A 15,693-nucleotide genomic window follows, 5' to 3' on the forward strand; every position below is an offset into this window, starting at 1 on the left:
GGGCTCCCTCCCTCGCCCCATAAGTGGTGCAAAGGTGACGGGCTGCGAGCCTTTGGGGGCTGAGCATCCTGGCTGGATCGCCCCCTTGACCGACCCACCCACTTCGCCCAGGCGCGCCCCCGGCTCCGGCAGGCTGCATAAGTCACGCTTAGGGGGGCGGGGGCGCGTGCCCGTGCGCGGTGCCCGTGCGCGCGCTGCAGCCGGGGAGGCCCGAAGGCTGCTCGATGCGGCGCCGGCTGAGCCGAGCCGAGCGGAGCGGTTGGTGGGAGCTGCGAGTGGCGGGCGGGCGAGGGATGCTCGGGGTGAGTACGCGCCGCGGCTCCGGTTTTCTCGGGAGGCGCGCTGGGGGAGCCTGCAGCGGGGGACGCCGAGTCCAGGCGCTGCTGCCTGGCTGGGCTGGGCTGTCGGAGGAGTCTCCGAGGTCCTTACTCCCGTGTAAGTACGGTGCTGCTGAGCCTCTGACCGAGGATCGGGACTTTGCAAGGCGGACTTTCCCTTTAAGGGCGCCACCCAAACTTAACGTGGGAGCAGCAAGTCCCAGGGAAGTCGGAGGGACTTACTCCGGAGTGACTGTGTAGGCAGTCATGGGGCTGCAGGCTTGTATGGGGGGGACTTACTCTGGAGTAACTGTGTAGGCAGCTTGATGGCTGCAGACTTCTATGGGGGATTAACTCCGGAGTAATTGTGTAGGCAGCTGTGAGAGTGCAGGCTTGTATGGGGGGGCTTACTCCAGAGTAACTATGTAGGCAGCCATTGGGCTGCAGGTGTGTACAGAAGGACTTACTCTAGAGTAACCGTGTAGGCAGCCATTGGGCTGCAGTCTTGTTTGGGGGGGACTTACTCCGGAGTAACTGTAGGCAGCCATGAGACTGCAGGCTTGTATGGGGGGCTTGCTCTAGAGTGGCTGTGTAGGCAGCAGTCAGTCCCCCTTACTTGGGGACGGGAGTCCTTACTTGTGAAAGCTGTGCGATTTACTCCTGAGTAAAACAGAATCAGTCTGCCTGTGATATGAACTAGTGCCACTCTTTGCATGCAAACCCTTCCTGGGCATGGTTTACCTGGGAGGAAGAAGGTCCTAGGGTGCTGAGTCCCCAGGGAAGCATGCACATGATCAGCCTGCACCCTTGCTTCAAACCCCTGTCTTCTGTAGAGCCTTGACTCTTTAACTTGGGTCCGCTTTCCTCCTTGCCTGGCACAGATGGCTACCAGTTTAAACAGCAGAGCAGGTGGAGGTGATCAGTGCAAGAGATCCCTCTGTCTTGCCAAAACCAGGGCTAACAGCACAATCCTGTGCCTGCCTACTCAGAAGTTCCATTTCTTTCAATGGGACTTACTCTTGGTTGGTAGTAGGTGTGGATATGGGATAGCAGCCTAGATCTCCCTTGCAGGTGTGATTGGAACTTATAGTTGTGGATGTCCCAGTGTGCAGATTTCAAGGAGCTTAGCCCCTTGGTTCCCTTCAACCAACCGCTTGTGCTGTGATCTGAATTTTTACCACTGTGGTAAAATTTGCAGGGTTTCCGAGGGCCTGATCTGGGGATTGTGTGCCTGGAATCCAGGAGCATTTGCTGCTTCTGTGTGAGTGTTGTGTTCAAGGCAATGACGCCTGTGTGGTTGTCCATGAATGCAAAGTGGATTTGGAGGTCACTGGTTTGATGCTGCTAGGCTGGAAGATTGGATGCTTTTATCTGTGATCATTTGGGCTGGGAAGCAAGTTCAGGAGTAAAGGTGACAGGGGATGAAATCTGATCACCTGTCCCTCTTTTTTTGTTTGCCCTGGTGATTTATATCTGAGAATTTGCAGGTGTGCTTGGATTTCAAGCACTCTTTCCCCCCCCCCCCCCACGCCTTGGGCTTGGGTCAACCTTTGCATATAAACACAGGCTTGCACACCAGTCTGCAGAATTGAGACCTGTAGGGATTTTTACAGGTCTTCATATTAAGAGGAAGACTTCTGGAAGACTGTCTCTCAAGCAGCTTGTCTGTAAGGATTTTTTTTTTTGGCTCAAGCTGCAAAGGTTAAGTAGTGGCTTAAGGCCTTTAGTTGGAGATAAGGTTTGTAGGGTGCTAATTTGACTCTCTCTCTTTCTCTACGAAGAACCTTCAGATCACACCCCACTGTGTCAAAGAACCTTCAGATCACACCCCACTGTGTCCAGAGCAACTCATCTTGAATATGCAAAAGACATGCAGAAAAGGCCCCCCCCCCGCCTCCTTGTTCAGTGGTACTTATGGAACATTCTCAGGACTGTGGAGTGTGCCCATGTCTTTTATTTCAAGTTGTTGAGCTTGGAATTATTCTTGGGAATGGTGGATTACAATTTCGCCTCCTAGTTTAAAGGGCAACATGTCAGCCAGTGTTCCTCAGTCCTGTACCTATTCCAACTGTGTGAACTAAAGGGTTGGTTAAGCACTGTGCCAGTGGTCCCCAAACTTTTTTGACTGGTGACTCTCTTGACCAACTGGGCCATTGGCTGTGGCTCCCCATTAAGGTGATAATTGTAGACATTTTATAGGGCAGTGGGTTTTTTGCAAGGATTTCGTGGCTCCCCTGGCTGGTTTCCGAGGCTCACAGTTCAGGAATCGGTGCACTATACTAATAGGTAAATGGGGGGGGGTGCACCCTTGCTCTGAATAGACGTGTCCCCTCCCAGTATCCGCAGGGGATAGATTCCTGCTGTTACCACACATATCCAAAACAGTGGATAGTAGTGAACCCTATGCTGCATTTACTGTGGCGCCATGCAAACCCTTCTGGTTAGTGTTTATTCTCACTTCTCTTCTTCTGCAGCGCTCATTGCAAACCCTTCCTGTTACAGAATGCTAGAGAAAGAACATGAGAGAAAGCAGTCTGTGAGAACACTGGGGGAGGGGGACCGTGAGAATGCTAACAGGGAGGGCTGCAAATGAAGAGGGCTGAAAAACAAGACGGAGAGTAATGATCTCAGTGGGGAGGGGATTTGAGAACTGCAGATAAGGGTCCGGTATATACTGGGGGGGGGGCAAACTGTAATTGTTTTAGGTTCAAAAAGCTCCCTACTGTGAAAAAAAACGACTTAGCAGTTCCTGTGCTACTTATTGAAATGCGGTCCACTGTACACACCTCATCTCTCCAATTTTCAGAACTGGAGTCATGTTGTATTATCCAAACTTCAGCATTGCCTCTCTTTGGAGCAGTGTTTCTCAAACAGTGGGTTGAGACCCACTAGGTGGGTCGCAAGCAAATTTCAGGTGGGTGCCCATTCATGTCAATATTTTATTTTTGATGTATTAGACTTGATGCTACCATAGTACGTGACTGCATTTGGGGAAATGTTACAGACCTGTTCTTTTAACAAGCTACAATGTATGTTCTTTTAACAATGATAGTCAGTGGGGCTTACCCTCCTGGGTAAGTGTGGATAGGATTGTAGCCTAGGATTGTAAAAACATTTTCCAGCTTGATGATGTCACTTCCGGTCATGACATCACTTCTGGTGGGTCCTGACAGATTCTCATTCTAAAAAGTGGGTCCCGGTGCTAAATGTGTGAGAACCACTGGGTTAGGCAACATGTGCCTGCCTGGTTTTGACGGTGAAACTCTGGAACTCATCCTACACTAGTAGTGTTTTATGTGTAAATAGATGATGACAATAATAGGGATGTGCATCTGACAGTCTGCAGGCCAGATCCAACCACCGCAGGGGTTTGGTTTGACCGAAGGACTCCCTGCTGAGTTTGAATTGAGGTGTGGTCAAATAGTAGCCTGCTGGTTTGCTCTTATGGAAGAGAAGATTTTACTTTCAAATTGTATAAAGTAAAGCATTCCACATGGCAGCATGTGCAACAGGAGTGTCATATGACGTGCAAATGTATTTTGTCATAGTGCATCTGGGCAGACGTCTGCCACAGCTAGGTCAGCGATTTTCAGCCACTGTGCCGCAAAAGGGCTGCTGGAGGTTTAGAGCACAGTGGTTGAAAATCACTGACCAAAATCTTCCGGGTTCTGCGATTCTGTTTCTAGGGCAACTGTCTATTACATTGATGGCAAACCTATGACACATATGTGACAGGTGCCACTCCACAACGTTTTGGGTGCCACGTCAGCCTTCACCACCACCAACTGAGTTTGTTTTACTTGTATCTCATTTTTGAAATTTGCTGTTTCTTTATATAATACGTTGCACTACACACGACTGGACTGTGTTATTTTAAAAAATAAATGAATATATTAGAAAAGTTTCTCTTTTGTTCAGGGTGTGTGTGCGCGCGCCCCAGCAGAATCAAGATAGGCATTTTCTGAATTTTTGACACGCCAAGCCTTAAAGCAGCGGTTTTCAACTGCTGTGCCGCTGCACACTGGTGTGCCGCGAATGAACCTCAGGTGTGCCGCGGGGTCAGAGGAGACGGGCTGCAGCTGTGCGGGAGAGCGGCTGCTTTAAGTATTGCTCGGCAACATGCTTGGAAACCCAGAGGCTGCTGCTTTGAGGATCCTGTGTGGGGTGGAAGGCTAGCCCCCTCGATTGGGGATGGCGGGGCGGGGAGCGGGGGTTGCGGCTCCCAAGTTCCTCCTCTCTTCCTCTGCTCTTCTGGGTTCCTGTGCCTGGCCACAACCCTGCTTTATCCAGAGCTTCATCCCTGGGCTCGTTAGGGAGCCCTCTCCCCTTTTGATCTGCCAGCCACTAAAGGAGAGCTGTCCCTGACCCTGGCCTGTCCCTCCGTCCTACCTGCCCAGTCTGTTGTCATTCCCCAGCTCTCTGTCTGTTACACGCCCTTGTTGCCCGCCTCTGGCAGCTGCTGCCAATGAAAGTCTGTTGGCCCCGCAGTGTCGCGCGGGGACCAGGGTGGCTGTGGTGGGGCCGGCAGCTCTGGCTGCTAGTGGGGGGCAGCTGCAGCAGGAGCAACAGAAGGCCAGGACTCACCTCCCAGCCCGTGTCCATATCCAGCCTCTTGGGGTGGGGGCTCTCATCTGCAACACACTGACTGGGCAGCTGGAGAAGCTCAGAGGAGCTCTGGGTGGGAACTGCTTTGTGGGTGAGAGTGAGCATGCCAGCCAGGTAAGAAGCAAATGGGCAGCAAGAATCCTCCAGGAGCCACCTACTGAAGGACTGGCTGTTTGGAAAGGGATCCTTGAGAGTTCCATTTCCTTGCCGCTTTTTGTCTGCCTGCAGCGCCCCAGAAGTGACTCTCCCTGCATTGCCTCCACTGATGGGGAACTTTTTGTCTCATATGCAGAAGCAGGCAATTGGCACATCTCTCTCCTCTTCCCCCTCCCCCTCCACCCCACCTCAGTCCCTCCGCACATACATCTCATTCCTTTCCCCCCATCCTAAAATCTTACATACGCAGTTAACACCTCCTTTCGCACCTTGACCCCACTTTCCAAAGGTCTTGGAATCCTTTGCCTTGCATTCTCTCCCCCCCCCACCACCCTCAGTTGGATCACAAACCTTGTTTTGATCATGCCACCTCATTGCTTCTCGTTCCACATTCCTCCAGCACACCATGTGCTCTGACCTCTTTGCCAACTTGTTCAGGCACTTCTGATAAAAATTTGACCACCTGACTTCCAAACATGTTTTCCTCCTTTCCAGAAACCATATACAATTCCTCCTTCCCTTTCCAAGGGATGTTTGGTCCAAGGTCCATCTTATAAGAAAGATCTATTCAAGTTTGCAGAAGTTTGATTTCAGTTTGTGGTGAATTTCTTTAATTGTAATGTAATAGTTTAATTAATTAATTGTGCTTACTAATTGTAATGTAGTAATTTAATGTAATTAACAAAACTGGTGGTGTGCCTTGACAATTTTAGCATCTGCTCAGTGATGTGAGCTGGAAAAGGCTGAAAATCTCTGCCTTAAAAGTTTGCCATCACTGATCTATAGTAAAGAATTGCCTGTCCCTCTTTCTCTGCTGGCAGGGCAGGACAGAAAATTTGTTACTACAAACAGTTGCCCTAGAAACAGAGTTGCAGAACCCAGAAGGGTCTCCCAGAAGCTGGGATTGACAGCACAAGAGGTGAAGATCCTAGAGGTCAGTGTGCCTTGAGAAGAAAAGTGTTGAAAATCACTCTGCGAGATGCTGCCAGCTTCACTGCACATCCTGACCATTGTGATGATTTTGTGTGGCAAAGTAAACTTCTCACTCCTGGACCGTGTCAAGAGTGGACATGACTGTGAAGAAGTCGGCAACTTGTGAGCCAGCTACCAATCTGGATATGCCTTTCTTGTACCTTTTCAGATCATTTGGTGCAGTGGACACCAAATGCTGGCCCACTGGCCAGATCCGGCTCCTCCCATGAGCTTTCCCCTGGTGAACGGAGCTTACCGTTCCACTGGGGAGCCTTTGTTTTGTACCTCTGATCACACCCAAACTGCATGTCTGCCAGCTGTTTCCACACTCAGTTGCTCCAGCAGACATTGCGCCTGGATTTCTGTTGGACCTGGAAGAGTTCTAATCCTGGCTCAGCATGACCTTGGAACCCACGCTATTTATCTGTCTATCCAACCTTGCAGGATTATTGTGCAGATGAAATGAGTGGGAGGTCCCAAAGTTCTGAGCCTGCAGGTGCTGCAGTCTGCAAATGTGAAAAAAAATAAGATTTCAGTTTCTCTCTCTTCCCAAAGTGAATTGGAAGCCCTCCCCTCTGTGTTTGTGCAGGCTTTGAAATTCTCTGGGGATGGGATTATGTTACTTAGTAATGTTTCATGTCTTGCTGCACGGTGCCCTCCTGGGGAGCACTTTATAAATAATAACTGAGAAACTGCGACTTTTTTCCAATTAGCAAAATTATGATCTAGGTATTTTGAAAGCTGCCTGAAATACCAACCAGCTGCTAGTTTGGCGATTGGTGAATCTGGCTTCTGGAGTTAATTTTAGGATTACCGTTTGCCTATTGACACTTTTACTGTGTTGGAATAAGCCAGTTATGGCACAGCTGGCTGTTTTTTAGGATTGGGTTCCAGGATTTCTAACATCAGTGTCCTGAAAATCATTTTTGAATATGATCCTAACCCTTGTGTTACCCTCATTCCAAAAGTTATTTTCCCTAATACTTGATTCTTAACTGGCAGACTTTCAGTTGACATTGTTTATATTTTTTTTTACTGTGTATCTGAGTTCATAAGGGTACATTTGTTCCCTCCTCCAGAGGCAACAGGTTGTGGGGCATGTGACTCTCATGCAGGCCTAGGAGAGGTTTTCTTTGATCAAACATCCTTTGTGGTTTGTCGGCGCCAACCTTTATTGTTTGCAAAATTTTAAATTGGAAATTCTTATGAGCGTATATTTATCTACTAGATTACAGGATAGCCCATGTGTAGCGGTTAGCCCAGTGATTCCCAAACTTACTTGGGTCACAACACCCTTCGTAGCCCTCCTGGCTCAGCCAGGTGCCACCATCTTAGATCTCGCAAGATCCAAGATGGCAATGCCCAAATCTTGCAAGATTTCATGAGATCCAAGATGGTGTTGCCCAAAGTGACAGGTAAGAGGGGCCACTGGGGACATCCCGTGGCATCTCTGTGAGTGTGCTGTGATGCCCTAAGGCATCGCAGTGTACACTTTGGGAACCCCTGGCATAGACTATTGGAGAGGGAGACCTCAATTCAGATTCCTGCTCAGCTATGAGACTTAGTGGGTGACCTTGGTTGGGTCAGTCAGCCTCTCAAAACTTAGCCTTCCTTATAGGATTCTTCTGTGGCGAAAAGGAGGGGAAGGATCCATGTGCATTGCTCTGAACCCTTCAGAGCAGGGGCCAGATATAAATGCCACAATTAAAGGCAAAATGACAAATTCCCAGCTCTTTCCATTGTCAAATTGATGGTGCTACTAGATTTTCTTTTTTAAATGAGCTGTCTTCTTTTATTCATCAGTATTAGCTTATACTTCACGGTGTCTCCAGAAAATGTATACACATGTTACAGTCAAAGGTATCATGCTATAATTCACATACTGTATGTTGTGTGACAATTCTTTGTAAACGTGCCCACCTGGTCACTGTAGTGATGATGTATGAACGGTACCCCACATTGCTAAGAGAACAGTCTGGCTGTTGCCATTTTAAGATGACAGAGGTTATGTACTGCTCAGTTCATTGACTGCTCTGCATGGTAGGGAAAATATTAGAGGGAACACTATTTAGCAGAAATGGAGTTGCTGAAAGGGTGGCCTACATGATATTTGGGCTCTCCCGTAGCTTGAAAATGTGATTAAGATTTGCATATTTTTCTCTTCATTCATTTGCAGCTAATGAATTCCTATATGAAAGCAAAGTGCTTGTTTCTGGTCATCACCTGCTCAATGACATCACTTCTTGCTTAATGACATCATTTTCTTTCTTCACTTGGATCCCTTCTGGGAGAAAGGTGGGGTAGAAATACAGTAAATCAGTGGTTCTCACACATTTAGCACCGGGACCCACTTTTTAGAATGAGAATCTGTCAGAATCCACCGGCAGTGATGTCATGACTGGAAATGTCATCATCAAGCAGGAAAAGTTTTAGGTTTCAATCCCACCCACACTTACCAGGAGTAAGTCCCATTTACTGTCATTGTTAAAAGAATATACCTAGTAGCTTGTTAAAAATACAGGTCTGAAACATTTCCCCAAATGCAGTCACATACCATAGTAGCATCAACTCTAATATATTAAAAATAAAATATTGAAATGAATGGGGACCCACCTGAAATTGGCTCACGAACCACCTAGTGGGTTCTGACCCACAGTTTGAGAAATATCGCAGTAAATAAATAAAATAAATAATAAAATTTTGGCCATCCGCAAGCGCTGTGAATGCTAACTTTGGCCCACTCTGTGAAATAGGTTTGACACCCCTGGTCTAAATAAATCTCCCCTGTGAATGTGTTGTGTTTTCCACAGCTCTCTTAACACCCATTGCATTTCCAAATGTATAGGCACGACCAGCTAAGTTCACTGTTACTCCATCCAGTAACTAGAAGTAAGAATTTCATAAGTCTTCATTAAGACTTGGTGCGACTCTGGTTAAGTTTATTCTCTGCTCACCTCTACCAGTTGTAAAAATGGCGCCACTGTCAAGCTGTATGATCTACTGAAGGTCAATTAACGTCTGCTCATGTAGATCGAATTTGCCATGCAGCTGGAAACTGAGAGATGCTATTACCACATTGTGCAGAGACCAGTGGAATGCAGATGTAGGTTTCTTTTTTTTTTAAAAAAAGGTGGGGATAACAGTAGTCCTTGCAAAATCACAGAAAAATACGACCCTTGACAGTTGCATTGCACAGCCTGCAATGGGTATAGATGCCAGGTGAAAACAAAATACCTTGCTAATCTTAAAACCAACCCTTATGCAGTCAGTTTTGCACCTTCATTTGTATAGAACTGAAAGTAGGTACGTTTGTGTTTGGTTTTTAAAGAGCGAGTCTTTTATGCGCACCGATCAAATGTATTATAGAAGATACTATTGTTTTCTTTTCAGGTTTGCCTTGAGACTTGGTAAGAGAGAACACCCTTTTCATGCCTCAAAACCCTTATTATCCAAGTAGTTGGTGTGGCTGGGTAAGTAGAGTTTTGTGCATATTTGTATAAGACAGATAAATTGAGTTATTTAACCCATTTCTGTCCAGCCCACAGGTGTGCACATTTGATCCCTGTTGCGTATATGCAGGGTTGGGCAGAAATGGCTTAAAGTTCAAAATTGCTTTGTGCTTAGATACTAAGGCTGTTTTGAATGGGTAGTTCTGTAGACTGCAGTGTTTCTCAAAGCGTGGGTCAGGACCCACTAGGTGGGTCGCAAGCCAATTTCAAGTGGGTACCCATTCATTTCAATATTTTATTTTAAAAAATATTAGACTTGATGTTGCCATGGTATGTGACTGCGTTTGGGGAAATGTTACAGACCTGTACTTTTAACAGGCTGCTATGTATAGCCTTTTAACATTGATAGTACTCCTGGATAAGTGTCGGTAAGATTGCAGCCTAGGATTGTTAAAACTTTCCCTGTTTGATGATATCACTTCTGGTCATGACATCACTTCCGGTGGGTCCTGACAGTTTATCATTCAAAAAGTCGAAAAGGACTATGTCTCAAAAAGGACATAGTGGAAATGGAAAAGGTGCAAAAGAGAGTGACTAAGATGATTACTGGGCTAGGGCACCTTCCCTATGAGGAAAGGCTACAGCGTTTGGGCCTCTTCAGCCTAGAAAAGATACCCCTGAGGGGGGACATGATTGAGACATACAAAATTGTACATGGGAAGGATAAAGTGGATAGCTCTTTACACTCTCACATAACACCAGAACCAGGGAACATCCATTAAAATTGAGTGTTGGGAGAGTTAGGACAGACAAAAGAAAATATTTCTTTACTTAGCGTGTGGTTGGTCTGTGGAACTCCTTGCCACAGGATGTGGTGATGACATCTGGCCTAGATGCCTTTAAAAGGGAATTGGACAAGTTTGTGGAGGAAAAATCCGTTACTGGTTACAAGCCATGATGTGTATGTGCAACCTCCTGATTTTAGAAATGGGCTATGTCAGATGCAAGGGAGGGCACCAGGATGCAGGTCTCTTTTTATCAGGTGTGCTCCCTGGGGCATTTGGTGGGCCGCTGTGAGATACAGGAAGCTGGACTAGATGGCCCTATGGCCTGATCCAGTAGGGCTGTTCTTATGTTCTTAAGTGGGTCCCAGTGCTAAATGTGTGAGAACCGCTGCCTTAGGGTATTCACCATGTGAACCTTCACAGGCATACATGTCCCCATGTATCCATGGGGCTATGGTCCTGGCCCCCTTTTGGATACAGAAACTGTGGATAAGAGGGAACCCTATACAGAGAAGTACACTACTTACTTCTCTGTGCCCATTACCTTCATTTTTATTCTTTATCATGGCACCATGCAAGCATGATTCTTCCTTTTACGGAACGCTAGAAGGGAACATGACAAGCGGCAGACAACCTGAAAGCTAGAGAGACACAGCCAGAAAGTTAACAGGATTGTGCTTCTTAGAGATGGTGCTCCTGTAAAGGGTCCGAGCTGGTGTGTGGACCACTTCTATTGCTGTGTGGTGTCTTGACTGTGAAACTTCCAGTTTGCTGAGCTCCATTCTATGAGGAGCTTGGCTTGGATCCACACAGTTGCACAGATTATGGGGAACAGTAGTCGGAAACAAACTATGCTTGGAAGAGATTTGATTATTTAAATGTTGGGAATTTAAACTTTCAGGCTAATGGAGAGAACTTGTTAAGTAGAACATTAATGCTTCCAAGACATTTGCATGGTAAGCAAAGAGAAGCAGAGCTGGTGTCATACATGAGCAGTCAACCTTGGCTTGACCCACTCGTGTGCAGCATTCATTTGCTCTGTTGAGTTCAATGCAAAAAGAGAAGTCTGTGGTTTGTTTATTTAGGGATCCATCGTCCACCTGTCAAATAAGCCCCAATACTCTTAATAAAGATTGTATGATAGTAATAAAACACTAAATAAGAAGTGAAATGGCTGATTAGAACACAATGATAATAGTAACAAAAAAGAATCTATAACGCAATAGGGGATCTGTTATCATAAAAGTCATAATGTGTCATAAAAGTCATAAGACCAGGTAAATGGGCCCAATCCTCAACAGTGTGCACTGGCTCACCACTAGCATGCACTGTCGCAAACGTGCTGTAAAGCAGGTTTGTGAGCCCTTATCACTGGCCCAGTGCTGGACTCAGCCCAATGCCAGCTGCTGCTGGGCTAGCGCTGGTGGAAAGCTGGTGCTCTGCCACTCCGTGGTTGCCTAAACTGCTGGGCGGCAGAGAGGTAGGTGGGGGCATGGGGGGGAGGCAGGGAGGAGGTGTTTCGCGGGTGTGGGGAGGTGGAGGGAGGGTGGGGAGGAGGCATGGCTAGGGGAGGGAGTGGGGCTGGAGGAGGGCGGATCAGCTTCACCGGATTCTGAGCTTAATTCTGTGGCAGCCCAATGCTTGCTGCAGAATCGAGTAGCCCCATTGCGGGGCTACTTTCCTTACCCAGGGGAGGGGGACGAATGTTCCCTTCTCCCGAGGAGTCGTTGGCAGCTGCTCAGGTGTGCTCAGGATGCTGCTCCTCCATTTCCTGTGCCGTGGCAGCGCCAAGCACTGGGCAGCGTAGGTTTGGGCTGTGTCTGACACCTAAAAGGTCATAAAGAAAGCAACAAGCAAACATGTCCTTGGAGGGGGTTCCACAATTTGGGCATTGCTACAGAAAAGACCCACCTGTGCTTCAAAGGTGGGTGTACCTGAATGGAGAAGAACTTAGAAAGAAGATCTAATGGACATGTTGGTTCTTGTGGGAGAGAGAGTCTTTCAGATACCGTACACCCGAGCCTGTTATGCCTTTAAAGGCCAAGACCAGCAACCTTGAATTGAGTGGGAAAGTGAACTGGTAACAGGTGAAAATGTGTTCAGTGGTTCCAGTTAGCTGTTTGGTTGCCACAACCATTAAGGTGAGGGAGCATGTTTGATGGTGGTCATCTTCTCTCCTGGGCCTACTACTTGCCTTGCCTATAGTCTTGGGTTAGAGCTTTGTGTTGGGTTAGAGCTTGTTACTACAAGGGGCCACTGGTATGCACAGAGGAATTTGTTCGAGGACCCCCAAGGGATACTGATTTCTGCAGATAATCAAATCCACAGTCGGCCCTCCCAGAACTTTCTGAATGTGATTGGATGTGCCTTCCGGATATCTTCCAGAGGTCTTCTGAGGTGTGGGGAGCCTCCCCAGGCCTCAGAAGCCCTCCCAGCCACTACTGGAAGACACTTCTGGTCATATCCAGGAGGTCCTTGAGGCCCTCCAGCCATGGGGTTGGCATCCATGTAGAGTCAAATCACACAGATAAGGAGGGCCCATTGTATAAAATGAGTTTAGTTACTGATGTTGCTGTGAGTCTTGCAATAATAAGCTTTCCTCTTTAGTGTTATGTGGACAACAGAAGTTGACTTTAGCTGATCTGCTGACTTTTATTCATATTTTTTCAGTTTTTTAATAAGTATAAACTAGCACAAAATGGTAGCACAAAACTACCATTTAAAATGGATTTGGAAATTTATGATCTGCTTTGAAAAGACCGTAGCAGGATTAATTCACATTATGCTTATTTCAATTCCTGATGTTTGCATCTGTTACAGAGATCATTGTTGGCGAAGTGGAAACTCTGCAGAACTTAGATTGTTGTGGATGTGAATTTAGTAAGAAACTGGAAAAGAATCTAGGAATATTCAGGCAATTAAGACGGGTGTGCCTAAGCTTTAACTTGAACAGGAACCCCTAATTTGTGTAAATGGATTTTCTTCCTGACAGATGGTAAAAAGGAGTGATGTACAGACACTTCAGATTGCCGGGTTTGGGTCAGAATAGGATTTGTGTGTTTGGGAAGTTTTTGGCCACATCCCTTGGCAAAGAGATTTTGCAGGGGGAAGCAGAGTGAAATTACAAGTAGGAAAAATTACATTCAGGTGGACCCCCCTATCCTCAGATCCAGTGTCCACTGTTCCAATTAACAGTGGGTCCAGGGGCCACCCTGGCATACCCATTCTTTAAAGACTTTAAAGACTCTTGCTTTAAACAGGTTGCTATAGGTCTTCAAGCTTATAGTGCAATGAGAGCAGGCTGCTGGGATCCTGAATGCCTGATGGAACCGAACCTAATAATAATAATACAAGTATTTATATACCGCCTTTCTTGGTCTTTATTCAAGACTTTATTCAAGGCGGTTTACATAGGCAGGCTTATTAAATCCCCGTAGGGATTTTTACAATTTGAAAGAATGTTCTATCTTACAAGAACCACAACATTCAGGTGTTACTTTCTTGATCTGGTTTCACATTCTGACCTCCATCCTCCCACGATCAGAGCAGATGGAATAGCTCGGCTTCAACTTGTCAGCTGCTTCAAGGTCGCACGGTGCCGGTGGCCTCGAACTGGCGACCTTCAGATGTTATCTTCAGGCAAATGGAGGCTCTACCCTCTAGACCAGACCTCCTGTCCTAATGCTAAACAGGAGCATGTGCGAGCCCCACTACTAATACCGGCATCCCCTGTATACATGGAATGACTCCCCTGTGGATATGGGGGCATGCTTGTATATTTTTTCCTTTAAGTCTCATTTATAGGGTCTCATTTTTTTTTTAAGTCCCAGGTAGGACTTAACCCACAGCCTCCAGCAGGGGGCTCACTCCAGGAGCTTAACTGTGGGTTAAGTCCTAACTGGAACTTAAAAAAAAATAAAGGTCAAAAAAGAGCCTGCCTGGGACTGAACTTTGAGGAGTTTTGCAGCCTCAGCTGGCCCCCCTTTTGGCAGCTAGCAACCAACCTTTATATTTTGCAGCCATGGAGCACCTTCCCACCTAAAAAAAATTATTCTTCATAGGGATTTGAACCCCAAGCCTCTGGCTCCACAGACCTGCAGTTTATCCATTGAGCCACCAGAGCTCTTAGGCTCAAAGTGTTTGGAACTAACACTTGAGGCACTGATGGCCACCAGCTGGGCTCAAGACCTTATATATTTGTTCTGAACACTTTACCTACTGTATAGGCTTTCCTATAGCCCAATGGAGAGAGTTTCCTATAGCCCAATGGAGCACCTCCCCACCTAAAAAAAATGGGGTGTTTCACTCCAGCTGTGGCAGGAGTGCTTTTGCTATCAGGGAGCTCACACAGAACATAAGAACATAAGAACATAAGAACAGCCCCACTGGATCAGGCCATAGGCCCATCTAGTCCAGCTTCCTGTATCTCACAGCGGCCCACCAAATGCCCCAGGGAGCACACCAGATAAGAAGAGACCTCGTCCTGGTGCTCTCCCCTACATCTGGCATTCTGACTTAACCCATTCCTAAAATCAGGAGGTTGCGCATACACATCATGGCTTGTACCCCATAATGGATTTTTCCTCCAGAAACTCGTCCAATCCCCTTTTAAAGGCGTCTAGGCTAGACGCCAGCACCACATCCTGTGGCAAGGAGTTACACAGACCGACCACGCGCTGAGTAAAGAAATATTTTCTTTTGTCTGTCCTAACCCGCCCAACACTCAATTTTCGTGGATGTCCCCTGGTTCTGGTATTATGTGAGAGTGTAAAGAGCATCTCCCTATCCACTCTGTCCATCCCCTGCATAATTTTGTATGTCTCAATCATGTCCCCCCTCAAGCGTCTCTTTTCTAGGCTGAAGAGGCCCAAACGCCGTAGCCTTTCCTCATAAGGAAGGTGCCCCAGCCCCGTAATCAGCTTAGTCGCTCTCTTTTGCACCTTTTCCATTTCCACTATGTCTTTTTTGAGATGCGGCGACCAGAACTGGACACAATACTCCAGGTGTGGCCTTACCATCGATTTGTACAACGGCATTATAATATTAGCCGTTTTGTTCTCAATACCCTTCCTAATGATCCCAAGCATAGAATTGGCCTTCTTCACTGCCGCCGCACATTGGGTCGACACTTTCATCGACCTGTCCACCACCACCCCAAGATCTCTCTCCTGATCTGTCACAGACAGCTCAGAACCCATCAGCCTATATCTAAAGTTTTGATTTTTTGCCCCAATGTGCATGACTTTACACTTACTGACATTGAAGCGCATCTGCCATTTTGCTGCCCATTCTGCCAGTCTGGAGAGATCCTTCTGGAGCTCCTCACAATCACTTCTGGTCTTCACCACTCGGAAAAGTTTGGTGTCGTCTGCAAACTTAGCCACTTCACTGCTCAACCCTGTCTCTAGG

General features: G+C 47.0%; 1 protein-coding gene across 3 annotated transcripts in view; it reads left to right on the plus strand.

Annotated features, from left to right (window-relative positions):
* Positions 1-368: 368 nt before the first annotated feature.
* Positions 369-15,693, plus strand: part of PROM1 (prominin 1) — a 119,087-nt gene continuing 103,762 nt past the window's right edge. For 2 of the 3 annotated variants that reach the window (XM_066631786.1, XM_066631787.1), the window contains exon 1: positions 5,604-5,678. The gene's annotated coding sequence lies outside the window, so the exon portion shown is untranslated. Of the gene's footprint in view, positions 436-5,603; positions 5,679-15,693 lie in introns of those variants that run through there. The other variant, XM_066631785.1, reaches the window with a different exon arrangement.

Source organism: Tiliqua scincoides, chromosome 6 (assembly GCF_035046505.1).
Source record: "Tiliqua scincoides isolate rTilSci1 chromosome 6, rTilSci1.hap2, whole genome shotgun sequence".
In the NCBI taxonomy this organism is placed as follows: Eukaryota; Metazoa; Chordata; class Lepidosauria; order Squamata; family Scincidae; genus Tiliqua; species Tiliqua scincoides.